This window comes from Ursus americanus, chromosome 13, assembly GCF_024610735.1.
Source record: "Ursus americanus isolate L20-20 chromosome 13, mUrsAme1.1.p, whole genome shotgun sequence".
In the NCBI taxonomy this organism is placed as follows: Eukaryota; Metazoa; Chordata; class Mammalia; order Carnivora; family Ursidae; genus Ursus; species Ursus americanus.
The window spans coordinates 2,163,216-2,181,420 of record NC_142139.1 but is presented as its reverse complement, the minus strand read 5'-3'; the positions used below and the strand labels follow the sequence as shown (position 1 = coordinate 2,181,420).

The following is an 18,205-nucleotide window of genomic DNA, read 5'->3' as shown; positions in this document are numbered from 1 at the left end:
GTGTATTTACAGAGAAACTAGATTTTACCATTTCGGCTTTGAAGCTTCTTTTCTTCATGAGTCAGACACAGAAATCTAATGCAATTAGAGATTAAAGATAGGGCATTTCCAAGTATGAAATGCCTTGGGCCTAGCAGCATGAAAACATCTTAACTTTCCTTCAAAGCCACTAGTTAAGTCCACGAAAATAACTTCAGAAGAATGAATGAAATTATTTGTTTTTACATATTTCACATGTACTTTTTGTAAGAGCAAGATTAAGAAAATATAAGAGAGAAGATTTCATTGATATAGATAAAAGGCAAACCCAGATAATCTTTTGGCTCGATCAAAAATTATTTACAGTTATCAACGTTTCCCTGCTCCATTTGTATAGAAAAATAGCCTGGCTTTTTTCTTTTCTTCTCTTTTCTGTTTTCCTTCTTTCTTAGGTTACTGAAATTAAAACACTAGAAACCTTTTATTTTAGGAAAAAGAAAATATGAATAAAAAATCTGTATGAGAGAAAAAGATCCATAATCTAATAATTCAGAGCTAATATCTTTATATATATGCACTTTCAGCTGTATCTATAAATTCATAATGTTCTAGATGCATATAAAACATTATATATCTATCTTTCCATGTCAATGCAAGTTTCTATGCCTTAAGTTTTAATGGGTGCGTAGTAGTCCACTGACTGTATCTACCACACTTACATAACCAATCTCCTACTGTAACAACGTGGTCATCATCATACAGCTAAATCACTGTACACATTCTTAATTATTCAGCATGGCCTAATGTGAATTTCAAACATGAAAGGCACTTACACCAACAGTCTTGTGACTTCATTTATGAAGACAGTTTCATATAGTCTTCTTTTCATTTTTTCTCTAATAACATAATTGTAAAAAACTTAAACAAAATAAGTAAAAGCCCCTGTCATCCTACCCTTCCTGCATTACCACTCCTAAGAAATGATGACAATTTTCAACACAGCAAAGTTGAAAGAATCTTACAGTGAATGTCTCTATAACCTCCATTTAGCTTCTACCATTAACAACTTACCATCCTTGGTTTAATCACACTTCTATTCATCTATCCATCTGTCCATCCATCCATTCATAAATCTGCCTTATTTTTTATGGCAATACAGTTCTGATTCAGAAAAGGAAGAGTCACTACAGGAAGGGGAGGAGAGTGGCAAAAAAAGAAAAGTACTTTTGAGCCCTGTCGGAAAACTACTGTTTAATGGAGCCACCAAGAGGCAAGAAATGAACACAAACATTTCAGTCTTTGCTTTGTGGATTTCTTAACATTTCTTAGCCAAGGGATTTTCATAAAGTCAAAAGGAATTACCTTTTGTTAAGAATAAGGAAAAAAAATTTATTTAATGGAACAACTAACAGGAAGTTTGGTACCGTATTTTTATTAGACATTTAGAATTATCTAACTTTCTTAGACTTGCTTCAAAAGCAAACGTTGATGAGGATCTGTTTTCCTTGCTAAGACTGCATCTTTGCATATAAAGAATTCATGCTGATATGAAGGCTGAAAGCAAACAGGTAATGTTCAGGGTTGTGTTTAAATAGACACTATTAAGCTGCATGTAATATTCACAAATCGAGCTAAAAATATAGCAGCATGATGCTCAGATGCTTTATGGAAAATCCACCTCTAAAAAAGCATTCCTCCTCCCCATTTCAGTTTTATAAATATTATGAAGCTCCTGGAAAAATGAACAGGATCTCAAATACACTGAACAAGGTAAGAAAGTGGTATTTTGAGATATGGTATTAATCTAAAAATCCAGTCCTACACTCTATTTATATCCAACATTCTTGTGCCTAAGACACCATTTATAAGCATGAATTCATAATCTATTTTTAGGTTGACTAAAAATGCTGGTTCTTTAAGTGCCATCATAGAAAAAGAAACCCAAGAGTCAAATGGTCAGATGTTTTAATACAAGTGGTCTTACTTGTTCTGTGATGTAATTCTCCCACAGGGAAGTCTTTCCCTTGTCTAATTCAAGTTAGGAGGAACCTGGTTATTTCAATAACTTCAGTGTTATTTGCATTGCCCAAAAGGAAAACACAAAGGTAAAGGAATCAATTTTTAAGCAAAGGAAGAGGCATATTAGAACACTGGCATGACCTATGTTCTACAGGGCAATAGACAGTGAAACGCAGTTCCCATCCCCAGAGTACCTACGGTTTTCATGCTCGGAATACCACTTAGGAACCTACCATGCTCAGTACCTGTCTATATGCTGAGGACACATCTCAAAGTGAATAAAACATAGTCCCTGTCCTTAGGGAGCTAAGAGAGTATTTAAAGGAAGTTACAGGTCTTCATTACGTGCAAACGTGTGTGCGCTGAAAATAAAGGACTAATTGAGACATCACAGAGGGCTTTACAGAGACTTGAGGCATTTCAGCTGAGTCTTTAAGGAGGAACAGAAACTCGCCAGATAGAACGGCAAGGGAAAGCATGCTAAGAACAATATGACATATTTAGGGGAAAACCGCAATTAGCTCATGTGCTTAAAAATGAGGATCGATGAAGAAGTGGTAGAACATTAGATAGATCTGAAAATACAGGCAAGACCAGATGGGAAAGAGCATTGCTTGTTATTTTGCTATAGAGAAACTTTGTTTCTGTGCTATAGAGAAAACAGGGCCTCATTTTAATATCTAATGTTCTTAGAGTTCCTTAGAGACAAGTTTTACTTGAACAGACAGCACAGTTATTTTTACATTATTACATATTAAAGATTTTTATTCAGGATAGAGTATATTCTCAAATCAAATCTGATTATTGATAGATTTCTCTGGAGCGTTCAAACTCAACTGATGCTAATTATCATTACATCATTTAATTAAGACAATGAAATAGAATCAACTCATTGGAACTCATTGACTCATTCTGAACATTGCTGTTCTAGATCAAGAAAGCCCTTGGACTCCTTACTGCATTATCCTTCTTAGTCTCCTTCCCAGGGTCTCTTCCCTTGGTATAGCTCTGAAATGCTATGTTCACTAGGTCCTGTCTTTTGTGCCATAGTTTATCATTAAGCATACTTTTCCTGTATATATAACAAAGGCCCTTCCACATCTATCCATTAAAATATGTCTTCTTTGCTTAAAATACGTTTAAAGGCACCTCTCTGCCTTAAGAAAGCAATTTCGACTTCTTGGCAAGAAAACAAGGCCTCTGGTGATCTGAGCCCTGTCACTTTGGCAAACTCACCTTCTGGAACTTTCCTACATATCCCCTATATTCCTGCCTTTCTGAACAATGGATAGTTCCTTGAATTTATCAAGGTCAGTTAGGTGGTGCCTTTATAAATTTGTTACCTGTGCTTGAAACCAATTTTCTTGCTTTAGAACCTCAGGAACCCTACCACCTTTCCATGCTCCTGACCACATTTACATTTAGTATTTTATAATACATTTTTTAAAGAGACAAAGAAAAAGTTACTTTTTCAAACCCTTTGGTACTACCCAAAAGAATTCATCTTTTATACTATAAAGCATTAGTATTATTAAATAGTGAAAATTTTTTCTTATTTTACACTTCTGGGTATTTATCTGAAGAAAATGAAAACACTAACTCAAAAAGATATCTGCAGCCCTATATTCATTGCAGCTTTATTTACAATAGTCAAGATATGGTGACCACCTAAGTGTCCATCTATGGGTGATAGATAAAATGTGGTATACAGATAAACAACTGAATATTATTCAGCTATACAAGAGAATGAAGTCTTGCCATTTGAGACAACATGGATGGACCTCGAGGGCGTTTGCTAAAAGAAATAAGTCAGACAAATACCGTATGATCTCACTTACATGTGGAATCTGAGAGAATAGCCTGGTGGTTGCAAGAGGTGGGGGTGGGAGAGGGCAAAATGTGTAAAGGGAGTAAAAAGGTACAAAATTCCAGTTATAAATAAATAAGTCAGGAAGATGTAACGTATAACGTGGCAACTATAGTTAATAATACTGTATTGCACGTTTGGAAGTTGCTAATAGAGTAGATTCTAGGAGCTCCCATCACAAGAAAAGGATTCGGTAACTATGCGTGGTGATGGATGTGAGTCAGAATTACCATGGTGAACATTTCCCAACATATACAAATATCAAATCATTATGTTGTACAGTGAAACTAAAATAATGTATGTCAATTATACCTCAAAGATTTTTTAAATGATATGTAGGCACAATTAATTATATTAACTACCAAAAGAACCATTACCTAAAACTGCTTCGGTCTTTCTGAAATAGATACAGATGATTTTTCCTGACCAAATAAACTTGGTCTAATTAAATGGAAAGAGTGTTAGAAGATGGATAGTCACATAACAGGTGCTTAGTAAAAGTTTAATGAATTTATTTTCTCTGCATTTAGGACAAGCTGGATATTTAGGCCACATGCTTACTTCTACAGGTAATAAACATCAAAACAAGTTAGCTATCAATGCTATGCCTGTATTTGTTGAAACAGTAAAAGAAGTCAACTACAAAACAGTGTTTTATATGGGAATGTAAAAGTTTCTAAGAACTTTGGTGAAGGAATAAGAACACAGCTATTTAAAGTTATACCAAAAGCTAGACAAAAATAAATTCAAGCTGGACTAAAGACCTAACTGTGAGAGAGGAAACCATTAAAATCCTAGAGGAGAACACAGGCAGCAACCTCCTAGACCTTAGCCATAGCAACTTCTTACTAGATAACTCTCCTAAGGCAAGGGAAACAAAAGCAAATATAATATCCTGGGACTTCATCAAAATAAAAAGCACAGCAAAGGAAACAGTCAACAAAACTAAAAGGCAACCTACAGAATGAGAGAAATTACTTGCAAATGACATATCTGATAAAGAGTTAGTATCCAAAATATAATAAAGAACTTATCAAACTCAATACCCAAGAAACAAATAATCCAATTAAGAAATGACTAGAAGACATGAGTAGACATTTTCCCAAAGAAATTGCTAACAGACATGCAAAGCTCAACATCACTAATCATCAGGGAAGCACAAATCAAAACTACAATGAGATATCAGCTCAAACCTGTCAGAATAGCTAAAATCTACAACACAAGAAACAGGTGTTGATGAAGATGTGGAGAAAGGGAAACCCTCTTACACCATTGGTGGGAATGCAAACTGGTGCAGCCACTCTGGAGAAAAGTATGGAAATTCCTCAAAAAGTTAAAAATAGAGCTACCCTATGATACAGCAATTGCACTACTAGGTATTTATCCAAGGAATCCAAAAATACTAATTCAAAGGGATACATGCATCCTGATGTTTATAGCAACATTATCAGCAATAGTCAAATTATGGGAACAGTCCAAATGTCCATCGACTGATGAATGGATAAAGAAGAGGGGATACACACACACACACACACACACACACACACACACACACTGGAATATTACTTAGCCATCAAAAAGAATGAAATCCTGCCATTTCCAGTGATGTGGATGGAGCTAGAGAGTAAATGCTAAGTGAACTAAGTCAGAGAAAGACAAATACCATATGATTTCACTCATGTGGAATTTAAGAAACAACTGAGCATAGGAAAAAAAAAAAGAGAGAGAGAGAGAGGCCAACCAAGAGAGAACATACTGAGGGTCACCGAAGGGAGGAGCATGGGGGGATGGGTTAAATAGGTGATGGGGATTAAGGAGGGCACTTGTTGGGATGAACACCGAATGTGGTATGTAAGTGTTGAATCACTAAATTGTATATGTGAAACTAATATTACACTGTATGTTAACTAACTGGAACTTAAATAAAAATTAAAAAAAAAAAAGCTAGAAAGGCAGGAATGAAATTCTTAAAGAAATTCCTGAGTTGATGTGTAAAATTAAGCAGCAACATAAAGTTTACACTTTAGGCCAATGCAATTTTGGTTTTTAAATAAAGATTTATTTATTTGACAGAGAGAGAGACAGTCAGAGAGAGAGGGAACATAAGCAGGGGGCGTGGGAGAGGAAGAAGCAGGCTTCCAGCAGAGGAGCCTGATGTGGGGCTCGATCCCATAACGCCGGGATCATGCCTTGAGCTGAAGGCAGATGCTTAATGACTGAGGCACCCAGGCGCCCCAATGCAATTTTGTTTTAAATTTTGGACATGACTTGTTGGAAATACTAAACATTTAGAAGAGTCCTTTTGATTTACATTTTTCAAAGTTAGTTGCAGGCCAGCATCACTAATCCTCTTAGCCATGCTAACCTCCCAGTGACAACTTTCTTGCCACAATGGATACTAATCATCTGATAACCTTTTCCCTCTTTCCCTACTTATTCACACATCCCACAGTGCAGTCTATGAAACCAGCAATTGTGTAACAGTGTGATGGTTATTTTCACTGATAATTTCGTTATTCACAGTATTAGAGCATTCAGTAATTATTAATTAGAAATTCAAAATGTTAAAAGAGGCCAATCTATTCCTCTCTAAATTGAGGAATAATGACCTCACAAATATCTTAATCAATAATTTGACCAATGAAACAACCAATGAACTTAATGTACATAGAACAGTTCTAGACAATGTTAGGGACACAAAGAGGTACAACACTTGGTACCTGTCCTTCGTAAAGTTATGTCTTGTTTAATTAGTACAAAAACATTTTATTTGAGCTTTGAAAATACATTGTATTAACTACATTGTACAATATATTTTTAATGAAATTTTAACAGCTATAACTCATAACAGCTAAAGTTTCTAAAATGGTTGATAACACTTTCTGTTTAAATGATGCTTTGCAATTTATTGAGCACTTGCATATTTGATAAATAACCTAACCTCAAAACTCTGTCAGGTTGTCAGAGTGGATGGCATTTTCCTTACTTTACAACGAGGGCACTGAGCACTAATAAGGTTGCTCAGATATCGCACTTGCTCAGAGACACACATCTGGTAGGTAGGAAAGCTGGGACCCTAACCAAAAATTTCTGTATGCCAGGTTAGTCTTCTTCCCACTATGACTTGCTCTCTCTTAGATGATTTTGATTAATTCTGAATGTCAGAATTTCAGCACTGTACTTTTTTTATGTGTGAGAGTTAGAGGAAATGAAGTGCTTTCTGGGAGGTAAATGAGGGGTTTCCCTAATAATTGCATTTTAGGGGGGAAAATATTGTTCTTCAGAATCAGTTGTAAAAAGCAGTTTACTTCAGTTTTTCCTCTAAGTAAAATTTCTAAGGGTAGGCTTACCAGTAAAAAAAGATGAATTTAAGTTTTGGACTCAATGTTTTGGAATATATCACCAAGGCATCATTTGGAGGTCTCATAAGTCACTCTGTTTAATGAATTGACCTTTGAGTGTCACCCTTCCCAGAAGAGACCATTTCCTCACCTTGGGACTGTAGCAACCTTTTTGATTTTATAGAAGACTGACATGGGGAGGTTGAGCAATCAATCTGTTGCGAAATCGGATTATCCAGGAGGAAAGAAATGAAACTAGATTGGGAAGACCTTCCCTGTTACAGTACCGCAGATGCTGCCAAATATAGCATGCACCTTTACCCTTCTACAGCCAGCTCTAGAGCACCTTCAAAAACTGGTAACCAAAGAATATTTAGCAAGATGCTGGGTCGAGGGGCAAAGTGGGAGAAAATACAGTCACATTATTTATCAAATCAAAACTTCCGCTTTGTTTATAGAAGGGCTTAAAACAGTAAACAGTGGAAATTCTAAGACTTTCTTTTAAAACCTGCTATTTTTTTCTCTAAGATTAATAAACCATTTTGACTTCAGAATACCAGAACCCCAAGTTAATTGAACACATATATTTTCATTCCATTGAAATGCTATTTACACCACACAAAGTAAACACCACTTTGCCCTGGAATTTAGTTTAAAAAAAAAGTCACAATATCTTCCAAGTTGCCCACAAGACCAAGTTGAAACGCTTTAAAACAAAAATGTTAACTCTAGAAAAGAGTTTAGGTATTTATTTCTTCTCCCTCTTTCAGAGGCTTACATTAACAACAGTAAGGTATTTTTAACAGTTTCATTAACTTTTTGAGATGATTCAAATAAACCTCAATTTGGCTTCAAATGTGGTATGTTTCACAGTATTTAGGTTAAGTGATAATCTAGTATCTCATTCTAATTTCTACTATGATCTGACCTACAGAGTTTCTTGTTTGTTTTTTTTTTAATTAAAAAATGAAAATGGTGAGTATCTAAGGTGGCATGATCCCAAATTCTTTGATAATATTAATGCTATAATATAGTATTCCCATCAAGAGATGGTTTCTATGTCTGCTCCCTTGAACCTGAGCTCTATGATTGCTTGACCAGTGAAATACAGAAGCAACACTGTGTCCATTTCTGGCAGCTTCCACATTCTTTTGAGTCCTTTGCTCTTGCAACACAGCACCATGCTTTAGGAAGCCAAGGCTCCCCAGCTGATGCTGTGTAAACAGACAAGCTTTCCTACCAAGCCCTAAAAGTTACAGATCTGTGGATAAAATCAATATTGTTATTTAAAGGCACTAAGCTTTGCAGTCGTTACTTATAAAGCAATAGATGACCAGAATGACATCCTAACATTGGGCTTTTAAGGATTATCACCACTGAATAGTATTTTGAAGGTACCTACCTATACATGAAATGGTGCTAGGTACTATGACAATAACCAAAATAAGGAATGGTTATTATACTTAAAAGTGAACAGTCCGAGGCAGTAGTATTCATTACAAGTTACATTGGGACCATATAAACTCCAGTCTTAAATTTCAATTCTACTGTTCCTTTTCTTTTTCTAATAGTCTCAAACCTTGAGAGCCTTACTTACAAGCATAGAACATTAAAGAATGTTGGGACTTCAACAGCAAGGGATGGTGGAGAGAAAGAGACTGGGGAAATAACGCAGCAATAGGCATCGATAGGGATGGGCAGTGATCCAGATGAGTATTCAAAAGGAACTCAATCTGGACAAGTACTGATATTCACATAGGTCTAGCAACAGTAGGCTTTAGCAGTGGTCCAGCCAGTAGGGTTGAAGAAAAGGGAGAAATACGAAGGGCTAGGAAGAGGAAGGTCATGCCATCAGGGACATGTAGGTGGTCAGGCCCTATCCCAAGTGACAAGAGATGACAGGTCTAAAAGAGCCAGGCTACACTAAAACTGAGCTATTTGGGAGATCTGAGTTTACTGATATATTAGTTCAGGGCCTGGGTAGGGCAGTGGAAGGCAGGAACTGACATTTTTTTCCTACACTGGAATTTTGAATTTCCCTACCTTTCTGATTTTTCCATTACAATCTCTATAGAGTAGTTTATTAACTTAGCACATATTTTTAAAGCATTTACCAAGGTGCTAGGACACAATGGAGAACAAGGGAGATTCTTATACTCCAGTGAAAGGAGTTTGACAACAAAAAATCGAGTGATAAATGAAATGGAGAAAATTAAAATAAGATATGGTTGAAATTAACTTGGTAAATATTTTAGATTAGATAGTGAGGAGAAGCTTCATTGAGCAGGTAACAAAACTGAGATCTGAATGACAAGAAGTAGCCATGGGAAATGAGAGAAAAGGTACTCCATACAAAGGGAACTGTTTAAAAGAGCCTTTAGGTGGAGAGCAGGCAGAGATGTTTGAGGAAGACAATTACAATGATATATATTTACTCTCATCATATATGTGTGTGTACATATACATGTGCATATATGTATGTATGTATATACGTATACATATATATAGTCACTGAATGGATATTCTTATTTACTGGTATTAGGACTACTGAATGATTACAATGTGCTAAGCATGTTTTATTTATTATTTCAGTCCTTTGTCATGAGGTTGGTACTGTTACTGCAATGTCAGATGAATAAATGTGAACTAAAATAATAAAGTAACTCACTTTGGCCACATAGTTGCTCCCAGGTGGAGCCAGGTTAAATTTTGCCAGTCTCGCTCCAGAGCCTGTGTTGCTATCTACTACCCCCAAAATAACAAACCCTTATCCGTAAAGTAGTTTTGAACAGGACCCAAATATATATAGGATTACCAATTTGTCTGTTAAATATTTTAAAAAAGTTTAATGTCTGTCTTAGGAAAAATAGAAACTTTTTCTATTTCAGTATGCACTATGCTGCCTCCCTGGTGTGGCACAGATACGTTTCATCTGTATTTTTGACACCAGACAAATTTTCATCATTATTGAACATTGTTTTTTTATGTTTGGAAATATGCTTAATTCTAATCTCAAAATCAGCATGAAAGTCATGCTAAAGTCAAATTTTCAGAAAAATGCCGAACAGTAGGAGTGCTGGACTTGAAGCAATATGTGTATAAATGGCTTCGACTTAGTAAAAGAAAAAAAAAAAAAGGTTCTTTGGAGCTTATCTTGGTAGTTATTGTGCATTCAGGGTAAGTGCTCCACGAGAGAAAGAGAGAGAGAGAGAGAAGAGATGCATCTTTCTAAAAAGAAAGTTTACCCATCCCAAATTACTTCAAATTACTTTCAGGTTCTTCTGTTCTGAGTTTTTGTCCCTTTTTTTTTTTTTTTTTAAGATTTTATTTATTTATTTGACAGAGAGAGAGACAGCCAGCGAGAGAGGGAACACTAGCAGGGGGAGTGGGAGAGGAAGAAGCAGGCTCATAGCGGAGGAGCCTGATGTGGGGCTCGATCCCATAACGCCGGGATCACGCCCTGAGCCGAAGGCAGACGCTTACCGACTGAGCCACCCAGGAGCCCCTCTGTTCTGAGTTTTTGATAATTCTTTTTAATGATGGCTGAATCTAAGAATCATTCCTTGAACAAGTAAATGTCAAGAGTGCTGTGATTATTTTGGATTTTTGGTTGTTTGGTTGTTTAGTTTTGTGTATATACACTTGTGCGTTCTCATGCACTCTAGTTTTTAATCAGCTATTGACCATTACACGTATACCTAAAAGTCTGAGCTATGAAGACACAGAAGTATTAGCATTTGTTAAACTTTGGATTGTGGAACACTGGTCCCTCACGATATTAAGAGATATTGGGAGGGAGAAAGAGTGGCTTCCACCATCAGGTAGTCTTAGGAAATTCATACATTATCCAGGTTTTTGGAGAATCACAGTGCCCATTGGCATCATAAAGGCTCTTGAGGAATCTCAGGGTAGAAACACAGTGTTTCCCCAAATCATCTGACAACCAAATGTTTTTACTATCTAATTCTCTTTAGAAACTATATTAGGAAATATTGCCTTATCCAGCCTCTTTGCTTAAAAATTACGCTTCCTTCAAATTCAGTTCCAGTGAACACAGTGAGTCAACAAAGACACAAACCAGATTCTTCAGACTACAAAACCTTCTACTTCAGGACAACTGTATCTCCTAGGAACCTCCAGAAATTACACGGAATAAATACAAAATCCAGTCACATGCTAGTTCGACTCAAGAGACTGAGTCATCAATAAAAAGGAACCAAAGGTACCAAAAACATTTTTCTTGAGAATCAGAGTTGTAAAAGCTATGTTTGAAAGCTTGACGACATTAGCCATCATAATATTTCTTCTTGAATATTAATTTAGGAAAGAAAGTGATGTAACATATTTAATGTAAACTTCTGAAATATTCTGAGAACAGAGTCATGGTGTCCATCACAGTTAAGTACGTGCATTATTTAATTACATGCACTGAAATAGCTAAGTGCTTATGAGAACTCTTGAGAAAAATGCTTAAAATTTAACATTTCTAGGTACCCAATGAAATACACAATATAAACATCTAAATATCCTCCCTAGTGAATGAATAGCCTTAAAATCTACCATCTGATGTTCAAGACGCAGACATGGTAGCATAAGGGCATATCTGCATACACACAAGACAGCCATGGCAATTTCCTTACGCTTGAAACACGATGCAAATCTTGGACACTTCCAAGAACTACTAAAATCAGATCTGAAGTGTTATATATTTCCCCCATTATTTAAATGCCATGTCTAGGATACACAGAAAACCAAACACATAGAACAAAAAACACCAGGAAATGGTGGTTGGTCCAAACGTTTCCATCAATTTCCATTAGTTTAATCTTGTAACATGTGATTAGTTTTTACTTTCAAGTTAATAAAAGAAGCCAGAACTTTCTTCTTCCATAAAGTAATAGAAAACAGGTAGACTTCCGAGAGAATTATGTAGAACATTAAAATAAATACTGTTGTACTGATGGGCTTTAAAACTCATAAATGAATGATCTAGTAAAAGACTTTGTATTTTGACTTAAAATAAAAAACAAACAGTCGTAGGCTAACGTATGAGAATTTTAGTTGCCTTTTAAGCAATCGTATCCAAACACTGAGGAAAAACATATTGTGATTAGTAATTACAATAACAGGACTATAGATAACTCACTAATTTATGCAATTCACAAAAACACAATTTCTTTGCTGAGGTATAGTTTGGAACATTGTATTCAATATTTCAAGAGGAAAAAAGAGCAGTTATAAACTAAGCCTTTCACTGAAAGTGGGGAAAAACCCATTTTCTTTCTATCAATAATAGAAGAGTACGAGGAATTCCAACAGCCAATTAAGAAACATTTATTAGGTACCTATATGTGCTAAGCATTGCTCTACGGACTGGGGATATTAGCAGTTCCTGCTGCCAAGAAAACACATTCCAGCGGGGGGCAGACAGAGGCTAAACACAAAGCAAGTAAACATACACTACATCACAGGCTAAGAAGAAAAGTAAACAGAGGAAGGGGACAAAGAGTGAGGGAGAGACTTACTTTAGATGGAAAAGTCTGAAAGGGCTTCCCTGATAAGGTGATATTTGGGATCCGAATGAAGTGATGAAGTATGTGGATTATCTGGAGGAAGAGTTTTCCAGACAAGGGGGTTAACAAGAGCCTGGCAGAGGAGATCAAAGAAGTAGCCAAGGGCCAGAGTATGCAAGGCCTTAAAATCTATGTAAGAATTTTGGGCTTATTTTGCATTAAATGGACTTTGCGACATTATTTGACTTTTAAAAAAGGATTTCTATAGGCAAGCAAGGGTAGAAGCAGGGAGTCTGACTAGGATACTACTGCAAAAATAGTCAAGGCCAGACATGACAGTTGTTCAGACTAAGGATAGAGCAATGGACGTAGAGAGAAATGACTAGGTTGGGTAGAGATTGTAATAACAGAGCTGATAGGATTTGCTAATGAATTGGATATAGAGGGTAAAAGAAAGAGAAGAGTCAGGTATGATTCCAGAATTCTGAGCCTGAGCAACTGGAAGAATCACTCTACCGCATGTTGAGCTGTAGTAGAGGTATAGAGACTAAATCCTGCGGTTTTTCTGATGTCTAGAGGTTTGGAAGCTAAATAAGAACCAGCAAAGACGACCGATAAGGAGTCCTTCTATTGGTTTCTCAGAGGCTAACTAAAGAAAGTATTACTAGGAGAAGGGAATGATTAATTTTGTCCAAAGCAGTTGATATGTTATGGAAAATAAGGACCGAGAGACTTGTCCCTTAGATCTAGTAAATGGAAGTCCTTGGTGACCTTGACAATAGCAGTTTGGTTGGAGTGGTGGGACAGAAGACTGATTTTTGTGGGTTCAAAAGAGAAGGACAGTGTATAAGGCATAACGGAAAGGGAAAATCATGATTTTGTGATAAATGATTTGGGTAAGAATCATCAGTCGTTGCTAAAACCATTGGTGAAAAACTATTAAGGAATAAGACAGCTCAAAGTAGCTTCCCAGACATTTATTATTACAAAGGGAAACCAGTATCTTTACAATGGAGAAATCTGAGAGAAACCATCTTAGCCAAGTGATCAAATTTCTAAACAATGTGTCAAACTGAGATGTGTTTGCTGTTGTGGTACATTTGGACGGACGTAACATCAACTCTGTAGTATGCTTGCCAAAAATGTTTAGGAGTCATTTTATTGTAGACTTGCCAATGGTTTAGCCTCCATCTGAAAGAGGAAATAGACAAATCCAAATTGAGGATATTCTGCAATGTAATGGCTTAGATTCTTAAAAAAGAAAAAAGTCAATGTCATAAAAAACAAAAAGAATTTTAAAGGCCAGGGTTCTAGATTAAAGAAGACTAAAGATATATGAGAACTGAAAGCAATGTATAATCCTTGATTGGATACTAAAGAGAGTAAGAACATTATTGAACAATTCCGAGTATTTGAATATGGTCAGTAAATTTGCTAGTAGTATTGTATTAATGTTAAATTTCCTGTGTGTAGGGGCTCCTGGGTAGCTCAGTCAGTTAAGCATCTGCCTTCAGCTCAGGTCATGGTCCCAGGGTCCTGGGCTCAAGTCCCGCATCAGGCTCCCTGCTCAGTGGAGAGTCTGCTTATCCCTCTTTCTCCGCCTCTCCATCATCACCTCCTCCCACCTCTACTTGTGCTCTCTCTCTAATAAATAAATAAAATCTTTAAAAAAACTTTCCTATGTGTAATTATTGGATTGCGATTATATAGGAGAATGACCTTGTTCTTAGGAGATACATGAGAAAACATTTTGGGATGAAATGTCACAATGTATACAAGGAATTCTCAAACGGTTCAGGAAAAATGAATGTATTAAAGAAATAATATAAGTAAGACAAAATAGTACAAAATAGCCTTCATAAAAAATACTAAGGCTACATGGGTATTCAGTCCTGGGTATATTTACAAAGCTTTTAAAAAACAGGCCAGCAATTTTTTAACAAAAGATTGGGAAGGAAGTGGAGGAAGAGAAGATGAAACCATAGCAGGTAGGAAGAGTGGTAGCTGTAGGGTTAAGTAGGGTATGAGAGGATTTAAAAAACTGGAAGGTAATTCAGCATTTTTGGTATCTGATGAGCATGATCCAGGAGAACAAACAAACAAACAATTGAGGGTGTAAGAGGAGCAGATAGAGTGCACAGCGCAAGGTTCAGGCTTAAAGGAGAACACAGTAGGAGGACCTACAGTGGATGGCTCTCAAAGCTGGTATGTTGGTACCGTTGCTGGGGGAAGGAAGCATGTAGAAACTCTTCTGGTGGCTTATCTTTTTAACCTGTGAGTTAAGAGGAAAGGTGAAGAAGTACTGCAAGTTTGAAGAGAGAAGATTATATGAAGTAGTTCTATATACCAAGTGGAACTGGAAAATCTTATATAAGGATCATGAGTACTAAGGACGCACTTCCTTTTTTTTTTTTTTTAATGACATGGTATTTTATTTTGTATTACAAATATTGATGCTGTTATCACTATTGTCTTACATCTCTATTACTTTTTTTTTTTTTAGGACGCACTTCCTTAAACAAAGATTTATGTAATAATAAAGATGGAAGAAACCTTAGAACGCATCACCTCATCCAGTCATTTTATAGGCAAGGAAATGGAGACTTGGAGAAAAACAGATAATGTAGAGATAATGAACATGGTTAACTGGCCAAATAAAACAATAGTACTAAGCATATTAAAGCACTTATAGGACTCCTCCTATATGGCAGTACCATGCTAAGAACTTTGTATCTATTAACTCCTATAGCGAAAACTACTAATATAAAACTATATAAAAAGGCATGTATTTTAACTTCTGTATTCCATGTGAATCAAAGAAGTTCAGAATGTTTAAGGACCACCCCAGAGTCACAGCTATCTTCATGAATAGATGGAATTTCCATTTGTGCCGTAGTTATCACCATCCTATTTTAAGGGATTTCAGTGAGGCTTCCAGTTCTTACAGCTTACCCTACTCTACATGGACTCTGTACCTAATAGGTTTTCAAACAGGGTTATTAACTCAAGCACTTCAGTAACCTGAGGCTGTTAAGAGCCCTAAGCAGAGTCAGGGCACAGTGCTGACCATCAGATACTTCGGGCAAGAGGAGCGGTGAGGAAGGAACCACACACAGCAGAAACTGAGAAAATGAACAGTAAGCAAAATCAATCTTAAGTTTCTTCGTTGATTAAATACACAGATGAAGCAAATTGGACTCAATGTGATTGATATTAAAAAATTTTCTAACAGATGCAATGGGAAATTTTCTGAGAAAACAATGTTTCATACATATATGAACAATAAGGGCTTACATACCGAGGGACAAGGAAGAGGAGGCAGAAGGAAGGGAGTTTGAATTAACTAGTAATTTATGAATTCTCACATAACAAGGGGGAGCTTAAAGAGTAAAACTTTCATTGCTTCACTTTAGAGCACTGCCAGTCTTTTAATCCCTTCCTGACCTATTTTTATTCAGCACTGAAAAGGGTACATTGTTTGATTTGGTATTAGCTTTTAAGGAGATTAGTTTCCAGGAAAAGTAAAGCATTTTGCATATAAAGAGGGACCCTCTTGATACAAGGCATCATAGTGTGCTCTGTTCCCAAACCACCTGTTAAAAAGAAATAAAAAACAAAACAGAATTCAATATTTATTCCCTCCCAAAATTACAGATAAAATTAAAAATCACTTTGTGTAAAAAATATTTCTCAATGAAAAATGTTTTTTCAAAATATGTCTCAACGAAAAATATTTTTTCAAAATATGCATGGGCCTTCTAAGGTTTTAACCAGAAGGAAGCTGAATCCTTTTATTCATAAGCAAGAGGTGAAAATTAATAGGTTTTTCTTCTTAATCAAGGATGTCAATCTGCATTAGACTATTAATTATGAATTGTAATACAATGAAAATACAAACACCATGGGGAAAGACAAAAGCTTCCTAAATCTTCATATAATTTAATTTTATCTTGGATACTTCTGGCTTGATCTTAACCCTTCAGACAAGTCTGTCCATATACTCCAAGTGGGCATAGATTATTTTTTCTCAGCCCTAATAGTTCTGACACCTCTTCCATAGCCGATATTTTCTAATATTCCCCTTAACTGTGTTGAAATGAAATTCAAAGATAATATAGCTTATATAATCTAAATAAAATAATTATTTAGCTATACTATTAAGAAGTGAAATAAACTGTTTTATAATAGAATAGTACACAACATGTAGACATTCAGTCATGACTACTAGAGAACCAAAATGGCCCCACAGATTTCTAAAAGACCCTCAGGCCTTAACATTAAATATCATGACACGTAAATTCTCTGAATTAGGTGACATTCTCTCTAGAATATTTTGTTACTGGAATTGTGCTCTGAATTAAGCCAAAGCAACGATAAATTTTAGAAGACAGAAGACATCATAATTTAGGGGATTTGACTTTTATTTCAAAAATTCCCTTATAAAAACTGCCTTATGTACACTAGTACCCAACATTCCAATACAAAAAAGTTTCTTTAGGTAAATAAACAAATATTGTTTTTTAAATGACTCCCTGATATGACATCTGTCTATTTTTGAGTTTCTTTTGTAACAGTAACAATAATGAATCATCTATCTGATATCTTTGGAAGTATTTCTCATAACTAACAATTTCTAGGTAACTAAAATATAACCTTAGGAACCAAAATTTGTTGTTATTAAACTTTTTGTACATACAAATGTATATTACACATACACAAATTATAAATAATAACACTGATAATAAAATGAATACTGTGATATCCAATACCCAGCTTAAGAAATAGGACATTACTGGGGCGCCTGGGTGGCTCAGTTGGTTAAGTGTCTGCCTTCAGCTGGGGTCATGATCTCAGGGTCCTAGATGGAGCCCTGCATCAGGCTCCCTGCTCAGTGGGGGGCCTGCTTCTCCCTTTCCCTTTCCCTCTGCCTGCCACTCCCCCTGCTTGTGCTTCCTTTCTCCCTGTCAAATAAAAAATAAAATCTTTTTTAAAAAAGAAAAGATAGGACATTACTTACATTTTTGAAGTCCTATGTATATGTCCCTACCCAACTCTATCTCCCTTACCTTTCACTGCCCTGAGACAACCACTATCCTGAATTTGTGGTTACCATTAAATTGGTTTTCTTTTTAGTTTTGCCACATAAATATATACCCCTAATATATTATTTAGTTTTGAATATTTCTAAACTTCGGATAAGTGAAATTATATTATATACTTTTTTTTGCAAATTGCATTTTTCGCTATAACATTCATTCATGTAGATATATGAATCTGTACTTTACGTTCACTATTCTAAGTATTCCATTGTAGAGCCATAGTATAATTTATCTATTTTCCTGTTGATAGTCATTTGGAATGTTTCCTTCTTTTTTTGCAATTATAAACAACTGAAAACATTCCTGATTTTGAAATTTCTTAAGATGCTGCATATTTGTTAGCCTATTTTTAAAAACTTGAATACAACTTAGTCTTTTCTTAATGAA

General features: G+C 35.7%; 1 protein-coding gene across 3 annotated transcripts in view; it reads right to left on the bottom strand.

Annotated features, from left to right (window-relative positions):
* Positions 1-18,205, bottom strand: part of GSTCD (glutathione S-transferase C-terminal domain containing) — a 131,758-nt gene that overhangs the window by 33,569 nt on the left and 79,984 nt on the right. The window lies entirely within an intron of this gene.